The sequence below is a fragment of the Prionailurus viverrinus genome, chromosome B1, assembly GCF_022837055.1.
Source record: "Prionailurus viverrinus isolate Anna chromosome B1, UM_Priviv_1.0, whole genome shotgun sequence".
Taxonomy (NCBI): Eukaryota; Metazoa; Chordata; class Mammalia; order Carnivora; family Felidae; genus Prionailurus; species Prionailurus viverrinus.
This window is the reverse complement of record NC_062564.1, coordinates 113,781,634-113,804,271: the sequence shown is the minus strand read 5'-3', so window position 1 is coordinate 113,804,271 and position 22,638 is coordinate 113,781,634. Positions and strand designations below refer to the sequence as shown.

The 22,638-nt window shown below is 37.0% G+C and overlaps 1 long non-coding RNA gene and 1 pseudogene across 3 annotated transcripts in view; one reads left to right on the top strand and one right to left on the bottom strand.

Moving 5' to 3' along the window:
• Positions 1-19,399, bottom strand: part of LOC125163489 (uncharacterized) — a 60,125-nt gene extending 40,726 nt beyond the window's left edge. For all 3 annotated transcript variants that reach the window (XR_007151477.1, XR_007151479.1, XR_007151478.1), the window contains exons 1-3: positions 19,330-19,399; positions 13,837-13,886; positions 7,594-7,697 (exon numbers count right to left, since the gene is read on the bottom strand). This is a non-coding gene — a long non-coding RNA (uncharacterized LOC125163489). The remainder of the gene's footprint in view (positions 1-7,593; positions 7,698-13,836; positions 13,887-19,329) is intronic.
• Positions 14,192-14,441, top strand: LOC125163488 (40S ribosomal protein S27-like; annotated as a pseudogene).
• Positions 19,400-22,638: the final 3,239 nt, after the last annotated feature.

Genomic DNA, 22,638 nt, shown 5'->3' with positions numbered 1-22,638 from the left:
CATAATTTTGTTAGGGAGGAACTTGGAAAGAGCTTAGCTGAGTTGTTAATTTCTTTTCTTCTTTTATTTTAAAATAATAGTCTGCCTCTTTTTCACTTTTTTTAATGTTTATTTATTTTAAAGAGAGAGAGACAGAGCCCAGGTTGGGGAGGGAGAGAGAGAGAGAGGGAGACACAGAAACCAAAGCAGGCTCCAGGATCTGAGCTGTCAGCACAGAGCCCAACTAGGGGCTTGAGCTCATGAACCATGAGATCATGACCTGAGTTGAAGTCAGACACTTAACTGACTGAGCCACGCAGGTGCCCCTAGGTTGTTCATTTTTGATGCTATGGTATCAGCTGAGATGGCTTGGGGGACTCTGTACTTGAAACTGTACTCAGTTTCAGGGACTCTGTACTTGGTCTCTGTAGCTGAGTTGTCAGAAATCCTATATGGTGGTTCAGGGATTCAAGCAACCAAATCAGAAACTGACAGTCCTCCTACAAGATATACCCACAATAACATATTCTGTTGATGTAAGTAGGTATACAGCCAAATCCATAATCAAAGGGGAAGGTAAATAGAACCCAACTGTCAATAGAGTGTGTAAGAAATGTATGGCCATCATCTTCGATCCAGCAAGTAGAATTTCCCACTTAGATATTAAAACAACAACAACAACAACAACAACAACAAACAACTCTTGATGAAAGCTAAAATATGAGCAGAAATTTCAGAATTTCTGAGAAATAGTGATAATTTAAAATTCTATATATAGAAATCAAGTACTTAAAAAAGCAATGAGCAGAATACTCATAAATGGCAAATACACATGTCAATAAAAATAGAAGTGATTAAAGTAAGCAAATTAAATTTCCAAAATAATTAGAAAACAAAAGGATACAAAAGAAGCTTAAGGAAGCAAATAATGAAGGTAGAAATAGACATTAATGAGGCAGAAAATAGAAAAACAGGAAATCAAATGATTATGCTCTTTTGAAAAAAATCAACAAGAGATGAATCACTAAGAAATTTAATTTTAAAGAAATAAAGCACAAAAACATAATATAAAAAGAGAGAAGTAACTATTGATACACAGAAAATTTTAAAAATAAGAAAAGACTACTTTGCATACCAGTATGTAAATAAACTAGAAAACCTAGATGAAATGCATCATTTCATAGGAAAATACAATTTACCAAAATGGACCCAAGTATTGATGGAAAGCATAAGCAGAGCAATTACACTAGAACTAAAAGAAGTTATCAGGGAACTATCCCACAAAAGTCACTAGGCCCAGATGATATCACTAATGTCTAACTATGATAGATAGTTTAAAAAGGAGAATATTTCAGATCATATCATTTATGAATAGTAATGCAAAAAATCCAAAATCAAATTTTAGTGAACTGACTTCAACACCACATTAAGGAAACATCATGACTAAGAAGGGTTTATAAAGAAATGCAGGGTTCATTCAATATTAGGAAGTCTATTAATATAAAGTTCTATATTAATAGTTCTGAAAAAGCCTTTGACAAAATTCAACACTATTCCTAAATAAAGACTCTCAAAAAAAAAAAGGTGAATACTTCCTTTACGTATAATGTTCATATATCATAGATTGTTGATTTGTAAATGTCATATATTTTGATATGATTAAGGTTAACATATATACACATATATTAATGTATATACCCTCACATATATGTGTGTATGTGCCCATATGTACACACACACACACACACACACACACACACACACACACACAAAGGTAACATTTTACCTAATGTGAAAACACAAAGACATACCACCAAGGACAGGAACAAGGCAAGAATACCTACTGTCTCCACTATTATTTAACATAGTACTAGAGGTATTAACCAACTCAATTAGATAAGAGAAAACAAAATTGGAACAACAACAACAAAAAAGGAAGTAAAATTATCTCTACTTGCAGATGATGTTATAGCAATGCCTGAAAACCTAAAGAATTAGTGACAAAAACTCAAAAATCAGCAAGTTGGCAGCATATAAAATCAACACACCAAAATTAAAAACTTTTGTATATACAAATAATAACCTTGGAAAAGAAAACCTTGTTTACAATAGCCAAGAAAAATCTAAAATATTTAGGAATAAATAAAATGTGAAATATTTAAAATTTACTTAAGGAAAAATAAAACCTGGAAGATATAAAAATAAATTTGAACAAAAAGACAGGCATTCCTTATTCCTGATTAGGATGTTTCAACACCATCAAGATATAAGTCATCTCCAAGTTAATTTATAAATTTAATATCCCAATAAAAATACCAACAAACTGTGTTTTTCTGGAGGTAGACACTACTTAGAAAAAAAGGGAGGTAATAAAACATACACACATATATTTGCTTATTCTTTCAAAGGAACACAGGTAACAAAAAGCATTGAAACGGATTGCCTACTAAGGATGTGCGTGGAGAATTGGGGGGTGAGGTGGGGGTGGTTTAGTGTGGAAAGAATAGGGGAAAGAGTACACTTTTGTGAGTATACTTTTCGAAAATGCTTTCCTTTTGGAAGCTTATTAATGTTCCATATATTCAAAAATTACAATTGAAACCACAAGTATGGGAAAATAAAAACATAAATTAAATGCAAACAAAAACAAAATATTCAAACTGTATTTCCGATTCGTAATCTGTCTACATTGAAGGGGGGGAGAAATAGTTCAAATATGTTTTTCATTTTTGTTTTAAATTAAAATTTTAATTTTAAGATAATTGTAGACTAACATGTAGTGGGGAGAGGCTAGGATGCTTCATTACAGAGTGGCAAGGATCAAAGTCTAAGCTCCTCACCTGGCTTTTGCTTCAGTGAAGATGGGGCCCCAGTTTTGTCTTCAGTATCTGACTGGAGTAGACTGGTTATTGTCCAAAAGTTTCCTGTCTTGCTAAGCTGCGCTTTCCTAACTCTTTGGCTAGAGAAAGCAGCCTTTTGTTGTTTTTGTCTATGCTTGTTGGCATTTCTGGATCGCCAGCATCATCAGCTCCAAGTGTGGCATACAGAAGCCAAAAGGAAAAGCCAGGGAACTCATCACCATGTTGTCCCTTGGGTCTTAAGTGCCTGGCTAGTCTGCCTTCTCTCCATGTTTCAGAGTCTTCTGTTTAAGTATAAAGTCCACATTATTAGTTGTAATGAACAGAAGGAATAAAGAAAAGTATATATTCCGTCTTACTAAAAATGGAAGTTTTTCCCAAGTGACTTTCGAATATAGTCCTTTTACTACATAATCTTGGTCCAGGGGGGAAAAAAGACCCACAAACGAATCTTGAAGCCTTTCTTTTTTCTGGTATAAGCATAACAATTCTAAAATGATTTCCTATGCATTGTAGGAATAAATGATGAGTGAATGGGTTGATATTCTTGGAAAACAAGATTTATACTGTGCAGGAAGATGCAAATATGGGGGAAAGAAAGGCAAGGAAAAACTTGGTCGGGTGGATTGAAATTTGGAATTGAAGGTATGAACTGATTATTTCATCTATCTATCCATCCATCCATGCATCCATCTACATATGTTTGCCTCTTTTAGCTCTTTGCCTTTTGAACCAGCTATAAGCAATTATATTCTAATAGTAATCAGCACACTTAGTACCCAAATCTTGCCTACTAAATACCATTCCCCATTAAAAGGAACATTCCTCGTAGAAACAGCTGATTTCAAGACTGTGGTAGGGAAGGTAAGAGTTGAAACAGAAGCATCTTGAGTCAGAATATAAAAAAGTGCTAAAAAAAAAATGATGGGGTAATGTGAAAAACCCCCTTGAAACCACTTTGAAGCTACTTCTCCTGGCTAAATCTGAGACAATCTGAACACAAAAATAAGCAAAGACAGTAATGAATTATAACCCACTTAGTAAAATAGAGATCCATGAGTCAATCCATGGATAGTATATAGCAGACAGGTAGGTAGTTAGGTAAGAATATAGATAGATAGATAGATAGATAGATAGACAGATAGACAGATAGATAGACAGACAGACAAAGAAGAGCTGTTCCTTATATCAGAAAATTGATAAATCAGGAGTTGGAAAATCACCGTTTTGTAATTATCATACTGAAGATTGGTTTGAGCAAGAATCACCAATGAATGACAAATCGGGGGGGGGCGGGAATTTGAGGAGGATCAGGATATTTGCATGATTTTCCAAATGTCTCCCCACAGACTGCTCATTATTGCAATGGGAAAAAATAATAACTATACAGTGGATAAGCAGAACAAACCATTGGGAAAAGAAAATTAACATCACTAGTAAGGGGACAACAGACATAACCTGCCTTGATATATGATTTCCTGAGAAGGACACAGTATCAGTTACACAGTATTCTGGCTGGGGATGCAATAAACTGAATCTTATGAGAAAGACTAGCCCACATTGAGGAACACTTGAAAAAAACTGACCTGTATTTTTTGAAAGTACTTCTGCCATTAAGATAAAGAAAGACTGACAAATTGCTCCAGATTAATGGAGACTAAAGACTAAATAACAACTAAATAAAATGTGTTATCCTGGACTGGTTCCTGGACTCTTTGAAGAGAAAAAAAGTATAAAGGACATAACTGGCAAAATTGGGATAAGGATGATTGATTATGTAAAAGTATTATATCCATGGTAAGTATTTTGAATTTAATAACTGTACTGAAGTTATGTAAGGGAATAAAGTCAGTATTCGTGTTTTTAAGAATTGTGCATGTAATACTGAGGAGTAAAGGGTCATGATGTATCACGATAATGCAACCTATGCTTCAATACATATTTGGAAAGAGCAAGAGGTTGACAGCGCAAATGTGGCAAAATGTTAACAATGGGTGAATCTGGATAAAGGATATTTTGGAGTTCACTTGTAACTTTATGAGTTTGAAATTGTTTCAAAGTATGAAAAACAAACAACAATGCGGGATAGTAGATCAAAGATTAGAATGAAGGTAGGAAATGAAAACCCTATCCCCTAGATAGACATTTGGAATGAAACTATTTTTGTTTGGGTTGGCAGAGTTTATGATCATAATCATTTTTCACATATTCAACTCATACTGGAAGAAACAACAGAACTTCAATGAATGTAAGTGGTTAAATCAGGTTCCTTAGCTTGTTAGGGAAGGCTAACATTTAATCAGCAGTGAAAACTGAAAAACTGAAAATTGATTATGATATTAATGCAATTAAGGTGCATTTTTTTTTAAGTTTACTCTGAGAGAGAGAGAGCACGTGAGCAGGGGAGTGGAAGAGAAGGAGGGAGAGAGAAAATCCCTGGAAAGCTCTGTGCTGTCAGTGCAGAGCCAGACTTGGGGCTCAAACTCATGAACATTAGATCATGACCGGAGCCGAAATCAAGAGTCAGATGCTTAACCAACTGAACCATCCAGGCGCCCCAAGGTGCATCTTTAGATAGAATTCAATGGTGCATATGTATTATTAGAATACGACCACTTTAGGCAGGCATTTTTGGTATTTGTTTAAACATGATCTATGCCATATGTTCCAACACACTATATCTATAGCCAATGCCCAAACACAGCAGCTGATTCTTTTTCTTGTGGACAAATGGAGTGTTTCCTTGGCCCAGGAAAATACTTACAAACTCAACATTCATTGAATTCTCCATCCTCAGGACTCCTTCCTCCACCTCCTCACACACTCCTGCCAATCCTGATATCCTTTTACCCTTAGCAGAATCTTATTTCACTGTAGCAATTTGCACATTTGTAAAATTGGACACCTGGGGTTTTAACTTTCAAAGCATAGCTCAATGGGTGTGTCCCAGCTTCTTGGCTTCTTTGAATATGCATGTGCATCTAGTGCGTACGTGCATGCATGGCAGTCAGCTCCTTGATAAACTGGCCGTCTTGTACTCTCTTGGAATTCAGAGTTCTTCATTTATGACTACAAATTTATTGATTGTGGTCATGTTTCAGAGGTCAAACTCTCAGAAATAAGGGACCATGTCTGTAATTTGCCAGGTGTCACATATGATTATTTAATAGGTGATATCATGACCAAGGAAATTCCTTTGGAGAATAGTTTTATGGCTCTGATATATACTTATACTGAAACAAGAATGAGCTAAATTATTAGCTTTTTGCTTGATGGCAGAAAACAAAGTCTTACAAAGGATAATCAAAGATTAAAATAGAGATGCACATGTAAAATTGGGGAGTAAAGAGGAACGGTGTAGGATGATGTATGCAACCTATTCTTCAATATGTATTTGGAAAGAGCAAGAGATTGATAATGCAAATGTGGCAAAATGTTAAGAAAACTGGTGAATCTGGAAAAAGGATATTTTGGAGTTATTTCCCCACTAAGAGAGAATCAAGACCTCCTTATAGTCTCATAAGAGGCCATTTATTATTTGAATTTGAATTAATGTTTTTCTTGCTGTGATTGAACATCTATTTGCCCATATATTTTGGTTGATTATTTTTTTGTGAATAGCTTATTTTTTGACTTTTCACATTTTTTCTTTTGGGTTGGTCTTTACCTTTTTAATTTGTAAGAATATTTAAATATTAAGGATATTAGCTGTACATCTGCCATACACATTGCAAATATTCTTCCTTTGGTTTTCACATACTGTGTAGCATTGTGGTGTTTTGCATAGGGAGATTTCACATTGCTGTATAGCTAAATTAGTTCATATTCACACTTATAATTTCTGGCCTTACTACTGTCCTCAAATCGCATATTTATTCTCCAAATGTTCTCCTGCACTTTTTATAGCTGTATTTACTGTGAAACTTTTAATTTATATGCAGTTTTAATCTATGCATGATGGGAAGTAGAGAGCAAATATAATCCAAAATCTTGGTGAATTAAATATTTGGTGAATTAACTTAGTTTTATAAATTAAAAAAAAAATTCTTGGAACGTTACAATAGAAGGATCAGACTATGTTTAAAATATATTTCTACTGAAAAATTAAAAAAAATATATAATCAAAAAACAAAAAATATTCCCTGCCTCTAGTTAGCTCTAATCTACATTGTGGGACAAGGGTATGGTCATCTAGGTAAAAGACATTCTATGCACTCTAAACATTACTGGGGGCAATGTTTTCTCCCTAGAGCAGGAGTCTCAACCTTGATTATACATTGGAATCACCTGCATTTTAAAATGCTGATGCCAGATCCCAGAGATTCTGATTTCACTGGCCTGAGCCTACCTATCTGGGATTTTAAAATCTCCCCAGGTGGTTATATAATGCACAGCTGAGGTTGAGACCACTGCATTAGAGCTTCTTCCTGATGTCTAACTGATATTATTTGCTAAAAGCTTAGCTATGATTGAAGTAAAGTTGTGTGTCTAAATTTTAGTACTAAAACCCCCCATCTCTGAGCTATAATCTTAACTGAATACAGCCTGGAGAGACCAGTAGGACGTTGGCATTGAGTTGGATATTTTTTTTTACCTTCTTCTGTGTACATTGTACAGACACTGAATTTAAGAGATCTGAAGAAGTGATGTGTCTAAAGAATTTTCTGAATAATTTCCAATGAGAAAGCAAATTTAGCTCAGCATTTACCTTAGAAGTATGTGAATTTACCTTAAAATTATAACTATAGAAGCTTACCTTAGAAGTATAACTTTCTACTATGATTTCTTTGCAGATTCAAAACCAGGGACTTTCGTAAAAGCTTTGTAAAGCAAAATGTTGGCACTTCATGTTTCATTTTCCTTTTGGCATAAAGTAACAACATACCAATTATGGATTTTAGAGTGATTTTTTTTCTGTATTTGTCAAGAAATTTTTTAACAATGAATGCATATTACTTTTATCATTAGAAAAGATGTTATTTTTTAAACTAAAATTAACATTTACATCATATGATCAAAACTCTAAAAAGTATGCAGAAGGAAATGCATTTGTTATTATTAATTGTTGCCTCCAGAGGGCTGAGACTATGAGCAATTAACTTTTTCCCTCTTGCTGTGTTTTTATATTTTCCAAATTTTCTGCCATAATCACGTTACTTCTATAAAGGAAACATATTTATTTAAACATTAAAAATTCACCATGGGCTCATATAAATCACCCAAATATTCTCAATAAGTTTTATTTTATAAAACCAATACAACCATTTAAAGAGTATTCCGGGGGCGCCTGGGTGGCTCAGTCAGTTAAGCATCCGACTTTGACTCAGGTCATGATCCTGTGGTCCAGGAGTTGGGCCTTGCATTGGACTCTGTGGTGACAGTTCAGAGCCTGAAGCCTCCTTCAGATTCTGTGTCTCCCTCTCTCTCTGCCCTTCCCCTGCTTGTGCTCTGTCTCTCTCTCTCAAAAATAAACATTAAAAATATAGTATTCTGTTAAAAAGATTTTATTTTATATTTTTGATTTAAATTCTTCACAATTTAAATAATTGTTTCATTCTCAAGGGGAGAAATTTTGTTTTTCTATCTTGATATTTCCATGCAAGGAGGTATCACCAGAAGCTCTTTTGGCATTCTTTCTCCTGTTTTGTTTTTTTCCTCCCCTTCTTCAAGCCTCTTTTTCAAAGAGGAGTTGCTAATGTGAAAGTCAGGTGTCAACTGGATCCTAGTTGCAGTCAACAGACTCACAAACTTGAGCCTGCCCCCCACCTCCTGCACTGCCCGCCTCATGGATTGGTCAGAATTAGATGCCTTCCCTGATGTCTGGTCTCGTGTGACCAGGCTAGGAGGGTGACAGGCTGACTTGTCTGCTCTGTGGGTGCCTGGGTGGTTGTCAAGGCTGTTTGCAGTCCTCTGTTTTCAGTCTCTTTGTCCATCTAGCTCTTCATCCCAATAGTTCCCAAAGCTAGAAGGCGGGAGAAGCGTGAAGCCTTATTTTGGTCTGAGTCCAAACCATATTTGCGAATCCATCTTCACCAGGGCATCTTGTAGGCTGAAACTTACTGCGCCTCCAGTAATAAGGGTTGTCACTGTTATCTCTATGTAGGTATCTGCGGGTTGTGTTTATGGGCTATTGGAGCAAAATCTAGAAGGGGAGTAGACCATGGAGTAGAGGAGGAGTAAACTGTTGGTACCCCCAGCTTCTCATACATTCTCCTAGAAGCATTTCATGGATGACATCCAGCAAATGTTTATGGGGTGTCTACCATGTGTAAAACCCTTTGGAGTGGACAAAGTCCTCAAAGAGTTCACAATCTAAGTGTGCATAAGTGTCTTTGTGGGTGAGCATGCTTGTCTGTGTGTGTATGTTGTTCAAACCTGCACTCAACTAATTATAATGCAGTGTAGTAAGTGGTAGAAGAAAAATTAGCAAAGAGCAGTAAGAATAGAGAGGAGGGGCATTTGACTCCTCCACTCCTTAGCTCATGCCAGACTTCCATTTTCAGTAGACAAGTGTTTGACAGCCTGTTATAGAAGTACATGACAACATGTCAAGAGATTTTGGTCTCAGTCTGTTCCACCACTAACTGGGATACCTTTTTTCTATGGGCCTCATTTTCCCTATTTTGGTAACAAAAGATGTTAGAGGTGGCTTTCCATTATTCCCTATAAAACGCTGTGATTGGTTCCTTTCAGGGGATGAAAAATTAACTGTAATTTGCAATTCACTGCCAATCATAACACATATTATCTTTGAGTCAAAAGACATCTTAGAAGTCATCTGGTACAACACTCTTAATTCACAGAGAAGGAAGCCAGCACCTCCAGAAGGATAAGTGTTTTATCCAAGGTCAGAGCCATTATTGGTACCCAGGTTTCCTTACTTCAGTGCAGCCTGATGTTAGACTAGAAGAACAGAATTTGGTTATGAGTTGCTGGACTAAATGCCCAGCAGAATTTCACCCAGTACAGTCAGCATAAAACAAATGTATGCAATCCAAGGGATTTCAGGTGAGATACATTCCCTTGAGCAATCAACTGGACATTCTTGGCAGGAGGCAGTAATGTGATTGGGGAAATATCTATGAATACCATTCTTTCTGTGCCCCAGAAATGTCACCCTTCTCAGGAATGTGACTAGCTGGGTGTTTAGAAACATTAAAAAGCATGTGAAATAGACTTCTAAGATAATGAAAAATTTCCTCTATTCATTTTAGAGTAAGTAGTCTGTTTACAGTAGATTAAGTAAAAGGCATATTACTGGGTTTTGGTGAGCTTGGTGTTCTCTCTTGATTTGTTTCTCGATTTTATCAGTGACTTTTAGGTGAATGTTAAGTACAGAGTCAGTAACTGTGAATTGCTCCAAGCACTGTGTCATGCTGGAAAAAACAAAGGAACAGAGCCATCAAATGAAGTTCTGGTTTAAAAATAATTCTAGCAAAGATCAATTTGTTTAAATAGTAAGTGAGTCTAAGCACCAAATTCACTCCTGTGTCCTCTGACTTTGCTCTCAGTTGGCCTCCTCCTTGTACCCATCCAAGAACAGCATGGACAGCTGTGGTAGAAAACAGGGTGTGTCTCTGGCTGTGGGGCTCAAATGCCACACACTAGATTCTCTCTCTCATCGTGGCATTTGAGGTTGAGATCCACACGTTGGCTTTGTTCCCTAGGCAGCTGGGAGGTTGTATAGGGTCACAGGGCTTCTCACATGGGTGCATGGCTTCCCCTTCCCAGTGGCCTCATTTCCTCTGAGGGTAGAAGCAATGCATTTCCATTCTCCTTTAGTATTCCTCAGAATTTTCCAAATGATGGCGTGGGGTTTTACTTTGGGATGATGCTATATTTGGGGAATGACTTGTATGGGGGAAAGGTACTTCACATAACCATCAGCTTCACAGAGGACTTTTCTGTTATTGGGTTTTTGGAAACTATTTGTCTGTGGGTAGGTTTTTGAGTCTCTATTCACACACACACACACACACACGCACACACACACATGCATGCACACATACTGCAGGATGTTTTCATCTGTTTGTTTTTACTTTTAACTTGATAGTCATTCATTTCTTCACTTGACAAAGATATACCAAGTGCTTGCTCTGTGCCAGTAACTATCTCTTTATTAACAAGATGTACATTTGGTCATGTGACTTAGCAATCTGATAAGAGTACTTTGGAGTAGTTCCCTCTGCAATAATTAACTTTAAATAAAAATAAGCCAGTCATCCACATGAAAAGATGCTCAACATCACTCATCATCAGGGGAATACAAATCAAAACTACAATGAGATAGCACCTCAAACCTGTCAGGATGGCTAAAATAAAAAACACAAGAAACAACAGCTGTTGGTGAGGATGCAGAGAAAGGGGAACCCTCTTAAACTGTTGGAAGGAATGTGAACTGGGGCAGCCATTCTGGAAAACAGTATGGAAGTTCCTCAAAAAGTTAAAAATAGAACTATCTTATGATCCAACACATGCACACCCAAAGAACACAAAATACTAATTCAAAGGGATAGATGCACCCCAGTGTTTATAGCATTATTTATAATAGCCAAATTATGGAAACAGCTCAAAAGTCCATCAACTGATGAATGGATAAAGGTGATATATATATATATATATATTCCTTATATATATTCCTTATATATATATATATTCCTATACACACACGCACACACACACACACACACACACACACACACACACCATGGAATATTATCCAGCCATAAAAAAGAATGAAATCTTGCCATTTGCAACAACATGGATGGAGCTAGAGAATATTATGTTAAGCAAAAATAAGTCAGCCAAAGAAAGACAAATACCATATGATTTCACTCATGGGTGGAATTTAAGAAACAAAACAAATGATCGTAAGAAAAAAAAGAGAGAGAGAGGCAGACCAAGAAAGAGACTCTTAACTGTAGAGAACAAACAGATGATCACCAGAGAGGAGATGAGTGAGGGATGAGTGAAATAGGTGATGGGGATTAAGGAGTGCTTGTCTTGGTGAGCACCCGGTGATATTTGGAAATGTTGAATCACTAGATTTAGTTTTTCTACTTAAAACTAATATTAAAATTTTTTTTTTCAACGTTTATTTATTTTTGGGACAGAGAGAGACAGAGCATGAACGGGGGAGGGGCAGAGAGAGAGGGAGACACAGAATCAGAAACAGGCTCCAGGCTCCAAGCCATCAGCCCAGAGCCTGACACGGGGCTCGAACTCACGGACCGCGAGATCGTGACCTGGCTGAAGTCGGACGCTTAACGGGCTGCGCCATCCAGGCGCCCCTACTTAAAACTAATATTACACTGTATATTAACTAACTGGAATTTAAGTAAAAACTTAAAAAGAATAAGCCAGTCATTAAGCAATAATAATTTTAGAGAGTCATAAAAGGAAATGGGAAATGTATCCAAGGGCTATTCCCAGCATTGGCTTTCTTATTTGTGTGATCATGAGTTTATTAACGTACTTGCTCTTCTCCTAAGAGTGAAGGAGTTCTTTGGCATTGGAAGTAGAACGTGATTCCTATGGTGCTGCAAGAATGATTCAAACTACACCAATCCCTTCAGATAAATGCCAGGCCTACTATAAATATTTTTCAAATCCAGAAGACCTCATACATGAATTATCACTGATACATTCAAAAATGATTTCTAACTTTTGATTCGATGCTTTTGGTATATCTCTCAGTAAATGTAAAAGATAAAAAATTATGTTTTTCCTCATAAATGTAAAAATTTTTAATTTACAGCCACAATTCCTGCCTTTATCTTTTGATCCCTAGCCAATCTAATTCAGATTTGACTACCCTCTTGGGGGCTATGTTTTCTATTCAGGCATTTATTTTTTCTCAAAGAATGGTGAATCAGGAGATCATTTGTTCTTGTTGAAGACTCAGATGTGGATAAAGATGATTATATATCTAGGGGTGCCTGAATCGCTCAGTCAGTTAAGTGTCCAACTCCTGATTTCAGCTCATGTCATGATGTCATGGTTCATAAGACTGGACCCTGAGTTGGGCTCTGTGCTGGTGTGGAGTCTGCTTGGGATTCTCTCTTTCCCTCTGCCCCTCCCCCACTCATGTATGTACACTGTCAAAATAAACATTAAAAAAGATTATTATATAACTAATATTTCCTATACATGAAACATTCCACATGGAAATTTGTTTTAAAGCTCCATAATCATATTACATTACTAGGTTAACACTTATCTGAGGAAAAGTAAAATATTTAACAGTATTAAGACAAGCTTGACAGGAAGTGATGGAAAGTCTCATCTTGAAGAGACACAGTGGTGGGCCAACTCCAAATATTCTCAAGAGAAATTTTAAAGGAAATGCTTTAGTAAACCTGTACCTATACATAAAAAATAGACTAAAAAACTACTTCAGGTGGAAATATGAAATTATCATATAAAACAGTATTAAGTGTATGTTTCCACCCACACATGCCTAATTTCAATAATTATGTCAAGTAACCATGTCTTTCTCAGTAATTGTCAGGGAAAAACTGTCCTGTCAAGGCTTCTTTATGTTTCTCCTCCTATGTAATATGTAATATGTAATATGTAATATGTTGGATACAAATTAATTTGCTAATAATGGGGAAGATAGAGATTTGAAATTTTAAACCAAGCATCCTTTGGAGAATCATTCCATCTTATGTCTCAGGTTTTAAATAGAATGTATGGGGGTGCCTGGGTAGCTCAGTCGGTTGAGCGTCCGACTTCGGCTCAGGTCATGATCTCACAGTCTGTGAGTTCGAGCCCGCATCGGGCTCCATGCTGACAGCTCAGAGCCTGGAGCCTGTTTTGGATTCTGTGTCTCCCTCTCTCTCTGACCCTCCCCCGTTCATGCCCTGTCTCTCTCTGTCTCAAAAATAAATAAACGTTAATAAAAAAAAATTAAAAAAATTAAATAAATAGAATGTATGTTTTGGACTCCTGAATGTTCTTGACATGAACTATTGAGGCTACAGTGAAGAATCCTTACCTGTGAGGTCTTGAATTCCAGATGGAATTTTGAGTAGTTTAAATGTGGCTCTGTTGGAAGCAGAGAAACATTCTAAGGGAATTCCATTATTTTAATTTTTAAAAATATTTATTTTCAAGGGGGAGAGGGGCAAAGAGAGAGAGAGAGAGACAGAATCTGAAGCAGGCTCCAGGTTCTGAGATGTCAGCAAAGAGCCTGCTGCAGGGCTCGAACTCATGAACCACAAGATCATGACCTGAGCCAAAGATGGACACTTAACCGACTGAGCCACCCAGGTGCACCTTACTAAGTTTGTTTTAAAATTACAACTTTAGCCTTAAAGATTGGGACTGGCTGGGAATGCGAAAGGATCAACATGGCTTTGGCTAGAGATTTACTACACTGTCCTTGGAAGAAGAAAAGAAAAAACATAAAAAGAACGGTTAGTTCAAAGCCCAAACTCCTATTTTATGGATGTAAAATGTCTAGGTTATTACAAGATTATCACAGTTTTCAGCCATGCTCAGATGGTTCTTTGTGTAGGCTGTTCAACAGTGTTGGACCAGCCAACAGGAGGGAAGGCCAGACTCACAGAAGGGTGCTCATCTAGAAGAAAGCAACACTAATGATCCACATAACCTCTTGAAATTGTGTTATATTGCAGAACGCCTTATCAGTTCAGTAATTCAAGTCACTCTACCAAGATAATTAAATTATGTTTAATTTTTTAAAGTATACAACAGTGACCTCCTATTTTGGTGTCAGTTTTTCAATGACGTTTGGATTATGGGCAAAAAATAAATACATAAAATTACAACTTACACAACCAAATCTTAACTTAAAAAGGAAGGAACACCCATAAACTTACTGCTTATTCAAACAAATCACTATCAGTTTTTCTGTGTCTTTTATCTGTTTTACAAAAATAATAAGTACTATAATTGTAGGACAGATAAGCATTTGTATTTTTTCTATTAATACTGCAACAAACATTTCCCTTTTAATGAGTATATCATATTCTCATAATTTCTTAACTATTTCTGTTATTGTAAATGAACACTCTTTCTAATTTTTGCTACCATGAGTAATATTACAATACCTTTTTGTATGATTGTAACTTCTTTTTTTTTGTGGAGAGATTATTCCTTTAGGGAGAAATTGCCAAGTGTGAGATTACACGGTCACCGCCTATGAATATTTTTATGGCTCTGAAATGTGTTGCCAAATTGCTTGCTAAAAGAGTTGTACCAAATGCAAGTTGGCTTTTAAAGGTCAGACTTATTTTGATACAAGATCAACATATGTGTTATATTAAACTGACCACTTATCTAACTGGTGAGAAATAAAAAATATTATTTCCTAATATATAGAATAAGAATATAAGCCAGGAATCATGCCAAAGTCTGCTATATTGTGAGTGGGCCAGGCAATCACAAATCTCAGTTCTGTTCATTTTGGTCATAATTATAAAGTGGATCCCTTCTGGAAGTTATATTTTGGACAAGCTATAGCCTAAGGCCCAGATAAGATAATCTCAATGCTTCTTTTTGCCTCAGCACACGTGGGAGGACTGAGGCCATCATTTTACTTGTTTATATGCATAGTGAGCTCAATTTTATATTGTAATTTCCTTCACTTGAGAGGATTAAGAATGAAGATGATAGTTCCCAAGCTCCCTGGAAGCAATGTAATTTTCCTTTCAATAAATAAGGCAGTCAGATTCTGATGCATAGTTTAAAAATACCACCCACAAATTTTATCTGTACAATGCCACAGTTGTATAATTTTGTTATTCTTGGTTTAGCAGATATATTTAATGAAAGGGCTAAAATGAATACATGAATGCATCCAGGGAAACTGGAGCCACAGGTGACCTATGAGAGAATGAATCCTTTCCATGGCATAGATTTAATTCAGGTGAGCTATCACAGGATCTGAGATTCAAGTGTTTAAACAATTGTTCCAAGATGTCTTGGTCTCAGCAAAAGTGGCTAAATCTCTTCCTCTCTTCTTTCTCCAATATATGTAAAGTCTTTGTGTAGAGTTTGGAATAACACCATTTATTGGTTATGCCACAAACACTTGCATTCATTCTTCAGGTTGTTTTCTTACATTCACATTTGACTTCCCTGTCTTGAGTACTGAATTAAACTTCCTTGATGGTCAGGACATCTATTTATTTAATGTAATGGCTGCCTCTTTTTCTTATTATCTCCAGGCACATCTTTATGGATCACTGAAAAAGACTACTTCATTTCTCAAACAACACAACCAGCAGCCAGAGGGACCTTATCAGGTGGAATTCTCAACATAGGGGAGACACCAAGAAGTTGGCAAAAGAGAATAGGAGGATGGATAGGGTAAGTCATATTTTCCTGTTGGTGCCCTGGTCGCAGGAGCTGGCATGGGGGATGGTGCCCATCTTGGCATTTTTAGCAAAATAAAAGAAGTCCTAGAGACTAGTGGTTTAGGCACAAGTTCTAGAGTCAGACAGACTTGGAGCGTATGTCTATCTCAATCACTGGATACCATTTCCATCACTCAACAGCTCTAGACTTTGGGTCAGATCCTTAGCTTCTCCAACTTCAGATTTACCTTCCATAAAATGTAATTAGTGTCTACTTTTCATAGGGCCAGTTAGAGGTTTTCTTTTCCAGTCTTTTTCCTGATGTGGCTCCTGACTGATGGCTGATATTTGGCAGCTGATATTTGAGAAAAAAACATGACTATGTGTCTTATTTTAAATTTTACATCTGGTATTGTGGGAGAAACACATTAGACTTTGGATTCATTGAAAAAAACTCCTTATATAATGAAATATTTAGTAAGGCTGCAGGATATTAAGTCCATATATAAAACTCAATTTTATTTCCATAAAAGAGCAACAAACAAATAGAAAATAAAATTGGGGGTGCCTGAGTGGCTCAGTCGGTTAGGCATCTGACTTGGGCTCAGGTCATGATCTCGTGGTCTGTGAGTTCAAGTCCCAAGTCAGGCTCTCTGCTGACAGCTCAGAGCCTGGAGCCCGCTTCGGATTCTGTGTCTCTCTCTGCCCCTTCCCCAGCCATGCTCTGTCTGTCTCTCAAAAATAAACATTAAAAAAAATTTTTAAAAAGAAAAGAAAATTGAAAAACTATTCATGTATAGGAACATTCAAGAACATAAAATACAAATAAATTTAACAAAAGATATGTAAAGCTCTACACTGGAAAGTGAAAAACATTGATGAGAGAAAATAAAGAAGACTTAAAATAAATGGAGAAATATAGACTGTTCATAGACTGGAAGACTTATTATTGTTACGGTGTCGTTCTCCCCAAATTGAAGTATATATTCAGTATATACATATGTGGAGAAAAATAAACCTCTACTCCAACCTCACATAATATACAAAAATTAGTAAAGATGAATCACAAACCCTAACATAAAAGCTAAAACTCTAAAGTGCCTAGAAAAAAACATCAGAATATATTGAGCCTGGAATAAGCAATAACTTATTTGAAAAAACACATACAAAAAATGTAACCATAAAGAAAAAAATTAATAACTTGGACTTCATCAGACTTAAAATCTTTTGCTCATCAGTGACACTATTAAGAAAATGAATGGACAAGACATGGCTTGGGAGAAAATATTTGTAATACACAGAGCTGATATACATATTTATATATTTGAAATACACAGATATGAATTTATATTCAGAATATAAAGAACTATAAATTAAAAAATTAAAAAAAAATTTTTTTTTTTAATTTATTTTTGGGACAGAGAGAGACAGAGCATGAACGGGGGAGGGGCAGAGAGAGAGGGAGACACAGAATCAGAAACAGGCTCCAGGCTCTGAGCCATCAGCCCAGAGCCTGACGCGGGGCTAGAACTCACGGACCGCGAGATCGTGACCTGGCTGAAGTCGGACGCTTAACCGACTGCGCCACCGAGGCGCCCCCCAAAAAATTTTTTTAAAAACCCAATAAAGAAATGGGCAAAAGATACAAATAGACAACTGATAAAAGGTGAATCATCAATTAACATAAGAAGAGATGGTCAACACCATCATTCATCAGGGAAAGGCAAATTAAAATTACAATGTAATGTTAAGTCACACTTATTAAAATATTTAAAATTAAAAAGATGGACAATACTAGATGTGGGTGAGGATGTGGGAGAACCAGAACTCACATGTGTTGCTGATAAGAGCACAAAATGGAGCAGCCCCTTTGGGAAAAATGTTTGGCAGCTTCTTATGAAGTTAAACATAGTTAAACCCTAACCTATGAACCAGAAATTAGGTATTAACTAAACAGAAATAAAAACATTCATTGAGCCAAACCTAAAAACAATCCAAACGTCCATCAATAAGTGAATGGATAAACAAATTGCTATATATTCATACTAAAGAATACTCCTAGCAATAAAAAAGAAAGAAGTACCAATACATGCAACATGGCCGAATGTCAAAAAACATGTTGAACAAAAGAAGTCAGATACAAAAGCGAACCTACTGTATGACTGCATTCATATCAAATTCAAGAACAGATAAAACTGAACTATGATAGAAACTAGAACAACGGTTGCCTGTGGATGGGGGTGGGACTGACTGGAGAGAGCACAAGGGAAAATGTGGTGGTACTGGAAACATTTTACCTCTTGGTCATAGTGTTTGTTAAATGTGTACATACATTTACCAACATCAGACTTTGCGCACAAGATCTGTTCTCTTTACATAAATTTTATTTTACTTTATTTTATTTTTGGAAAGACGAGAGAGAGAGAGAGAGAGAGAGAGAGAGAGAGAGAGAGAGCGCGCATGTGAACAGAGGAAATGGGGGGGGGGGGGAGAGGGAGAGAGAGAGAGAGAGAGAAAGAGAGAGAGAGAATCCCAAGCAAGCTCCACGCCCAGCACAGAGCCCAACGTGGGGCTCGATCACATGACTGTGAGATCATGACCCGAGCCAAAATCAAGAGTGGGATGCCCAACCAACGGATCCACTCAGGCACCCCTGCATGAATTTTATTTTAATAAAAACAAAAAATGAATGCATCTAAATTAGAAGTCAGGCTGGGAAAACCAAATGAAAGCAATATTAATTTATTTTAGTTCTCTGGTGTTTGAAATTTTAAAAATATATCATTTACTCAAATATTTTCCACCATCTATCCTTCCAATTTTAAGAGGTAAACTATGATTATTTACCCCCAAATAATTTCTCTCCTTGGAGGTAGAAGAAAGAAGATACTGTTTCACAGTTTTATAAATACAATAAGAACAAAGGAAGAACGGCAAACTGTGGTTTGCATTGTCATTAGTTTCCAACAAGTAGTTCGAATGACATGAAGTTTTCAGCGTCTCTAGCACTCCCGTCAGCCTTCGAACGCTCTGTACTTAATACAACCATGCGTCTTACTGATTCGTCGGAACTCAAGGTCAGGGGAAAGATTGTACCGTGGATGATTTAACATAAAAAGCCAGAGGTTCTTTCCCTAAACCCTCCCATTTTTAGAAGTTAAAAATACCTGAGAGAATAACGACGGAGGTATTGCTGGAGAAGGTCGTCAAGAGGATCTGACCCCCAGTTGACCCGCGAGCGGGACCACGCAGTTAGAGGCTCCTCACCTCCTGTCCTGGACTTGGAATATACGTTCCGCTCATGGTTCCCGTAGCCGGAGTCATTTCAAAGATGCAACCTTGAGAGAGCAAAGTGTTGCTGAGACTGTACAATACATGTGAGAGAATCCAGGTAAGGCTTCTGTATAAACTCTTAACATTTTGGCGAGTGAGTGCAGAGGTGCACTCGTCTTGCAGCCTCCTGTGTTAAGTCTCCTATGTAAGTAAGTTTCCTTGCTTATTAAAACTGCCGCCTCCCTAGCTTATCCTAAAACGTGTGTAAAAAGCAGGTATTTTACGATAAAATTGTGCAGTGCATGTTCTATGTGGAATTCAGAGGAAAACCCAGATTCAGTGATTAACAGTGCCAAAAATGCAAGTGATTAGCCATCGTTCAAGTAAAATTGTGGTGCCATTTCTCTTTTGTGGCGTTTTAGACCTTTGTTGCCCCCAAATTCCATTTTACTGGAAATCCATTTTCCACCTGGTCTTTCTTGACATGGTTTTTTCCCCCTACTTTAAATAGATTCTAAGTAAGATTCTGAATTTCAGGAGTAACAACAACAGTAACAAAAAAACTGCCACCTGTCAATCTGGAGTGGCCTGCCTCTTTCTTCTGTCTCTTCTAGCCCAGGATGCGTGTACAAGGGCCAGTTTCAAATTTCACCCAAGAAACTCCTAAGGTTGCAAACAAACAGGCATGCTGAGATTATGTAAGTAAATGCAATGCAGTCTAAAATGAGCTGTTCTTTTAGATTTAAATTTTGTTGCTGCCTCATAGAATTATAAATTATAGATTGCTCTGCTCTTCTTTTTTATTTGTTCAGTTTCTGGAGTCTTGTTTCTTCCTCTCGGTCAGAGGAACCTTTCTAGGTGACTGGGGTGGACTTAACTGAAAAGTGGAGAGTGGGCAGGATTCCTCTTTTACTCTTGTTTACCAAGTGCTTTTTAAAATCTGATTTCATTTGGTAGAAGTATGGCATCAACTGATGTGTGCATTAAGTATAGCATTGCTTCCCTGGAGAGTGGATAGTGACTCCTTTCTTTTTCTTAAAAAATAAAATAGACTGTTTTTCATAAAAGCAGTTTTAGGGTCACAGAAAAATTGTGCAGAAAGTACAGAGAATTGCTGTATTCCTCCCCACCCCGCCCTCGGTTTCCCTATTATTAATACCTTGCATTGGTGTTCTACATTTGTTACAACTGATGAGCCAATATTGATACATTGTTATTATTATTAACTGAAGTCCATAGTTTAGAGTTCACTCTTGTACATTATAGAGGTTTGGACAAATATATAATTATGTAATGGCATGTATCCACCATTATTGTATCATACAGTATAGTTTTACTGCCCTAAAAATCTTTTGTGCTCCCCCTGTTCATCTCTCTCCACCCCAACCCCTGACCACCACTGATCTTTTTACTGTTTCCATAGTTTTGCCATTTCTAGGATGTTATAAAGTTGAATTCATGTAGTATGTAGCTTTTCAGATTGACTCCTTTCACTTAGCAATACGCATTTATGATTTCTCATGTTTTTAGTGGCTTGATGGTTCATTTTATTCCTGAATAATATTCTATTGTATGGCTATACCACAGTTTATTTACCCATTCTTCTCTTGAAGGACATCTTGGTTGCTTTGAACCGTAGGCAATTATGAATAAAGCTTGCTATAAATATTTGTAGGTTCTCTTTGTGGACATAAGTTTTCAGCTCATTGGGGTAAATACTAAGGAGCACAACTGCCCTTCTTTTTCAATAAAACTTTTACATCTCTTATTTATATCTTGATAAATTATAATTTGACTTTTGTGGCTAACTCTTGTGACTGTGTCTCTCCCAATTTCTTCCCCTTGAAACCATTTCCGTTTCTGCCACATATGAATCCCAAGAATGCCAGACACATGCCAACAGCTTTCTCTTTGAAAAGCAAAAAAAATGTTTTCAAACGTGTAGGAACTACACTGATTCACCTTACAGTCATTGATAGAGGTAGTCCATGAAATAGTTTGTTCCTGCAGGTGGATGTTAAGTGCTAATAGTTACTCTTAGCAAAATACACTGCCTTGTCACTTCTGGTTCCTGCAGTCATATACACACGTGTAGTTAAGTTTTGCTCTTTCTTTTAATGATGCCCCAGCCTGTTTATTCTGATCAAAACCACTGCTCACAAGGAGACAATAATGACTTTAGAGTTCATATACTCTGAATTGTGTGTGATACTGGGAAAATCTCTCAGCCTTCCTGATCTCCAGCGTCCTCGTTTGTGAAATGGACCAATAATATCCACCTGGCGGGGTGATGTGGAAGATTGGAGGTGATGTGAATAAAGCATCTACTTCCTATATGCCTGGCTCATTGGGAGCAATCTGTAGATGATGTGGTGGTGGTGATGATTAATAGCAGCTGTGCATATAGCAAATAGATAGCCCGGGAGAATTAGATGCTTTGTGCTTCAGTAGGAAAATTTTATCTGGAAAGTAAGAAGGGTGACCAACACATATAGCCATGTCTCCCGATAGTCCCCCCCCCCCATTTCCTACTGATGTCCAGGTATGCATAAAAACATTCAGAGATGTCTCCTTGCCATTAATGCCTAATTCTCTTACTGACCTGCCAGCAGGTCCCATCGAGCTGTGTCCCATCAGGATCTAATAAAAAAGCATTTCTTTTCTTTGTCCACTTTGTCCACTCCTGTTCCACATTCTCTTGTCAGCATGCTTCTTCCTCCCCATGCTTATCTGAGATTTCCTGTGTATCACACAAAGCTTCACTGCATGCTCCAGTCCACAGTTTGTTGCTGTTGCCCCTTCCTTCCTGACACCAGAATAATTGGTGACTGGCCATTCATTAGCTCATACTCATAAACTATATTTTGTTGTTGTTAATCCACCTATGCAAGCTCTTGAACTTAGGGGACCATGACTTCTATTTCATGTACTCCACACAGTGCCCTATCAGATATAGATGTTTAACTAATCAATGAATTAGTTAATTTAACTCAATCCCAGAAACTAAGTGGGTATTTCTCTCATAAAACTGATTTCTGGGCAACTTTAAAATAAGGAGGACGTTCATTTGCCCAGGAGAGGTTCAGTTTTATCTAGGAGTAAGACTATGGAGCAATAAAATATCCCTGCAAGTCCTTTCTGGGTGGGTAGCTGTCTTAAGATTTTGCTATCTGGGAAACCCTGGATTGTCTGTGGATTAGCTG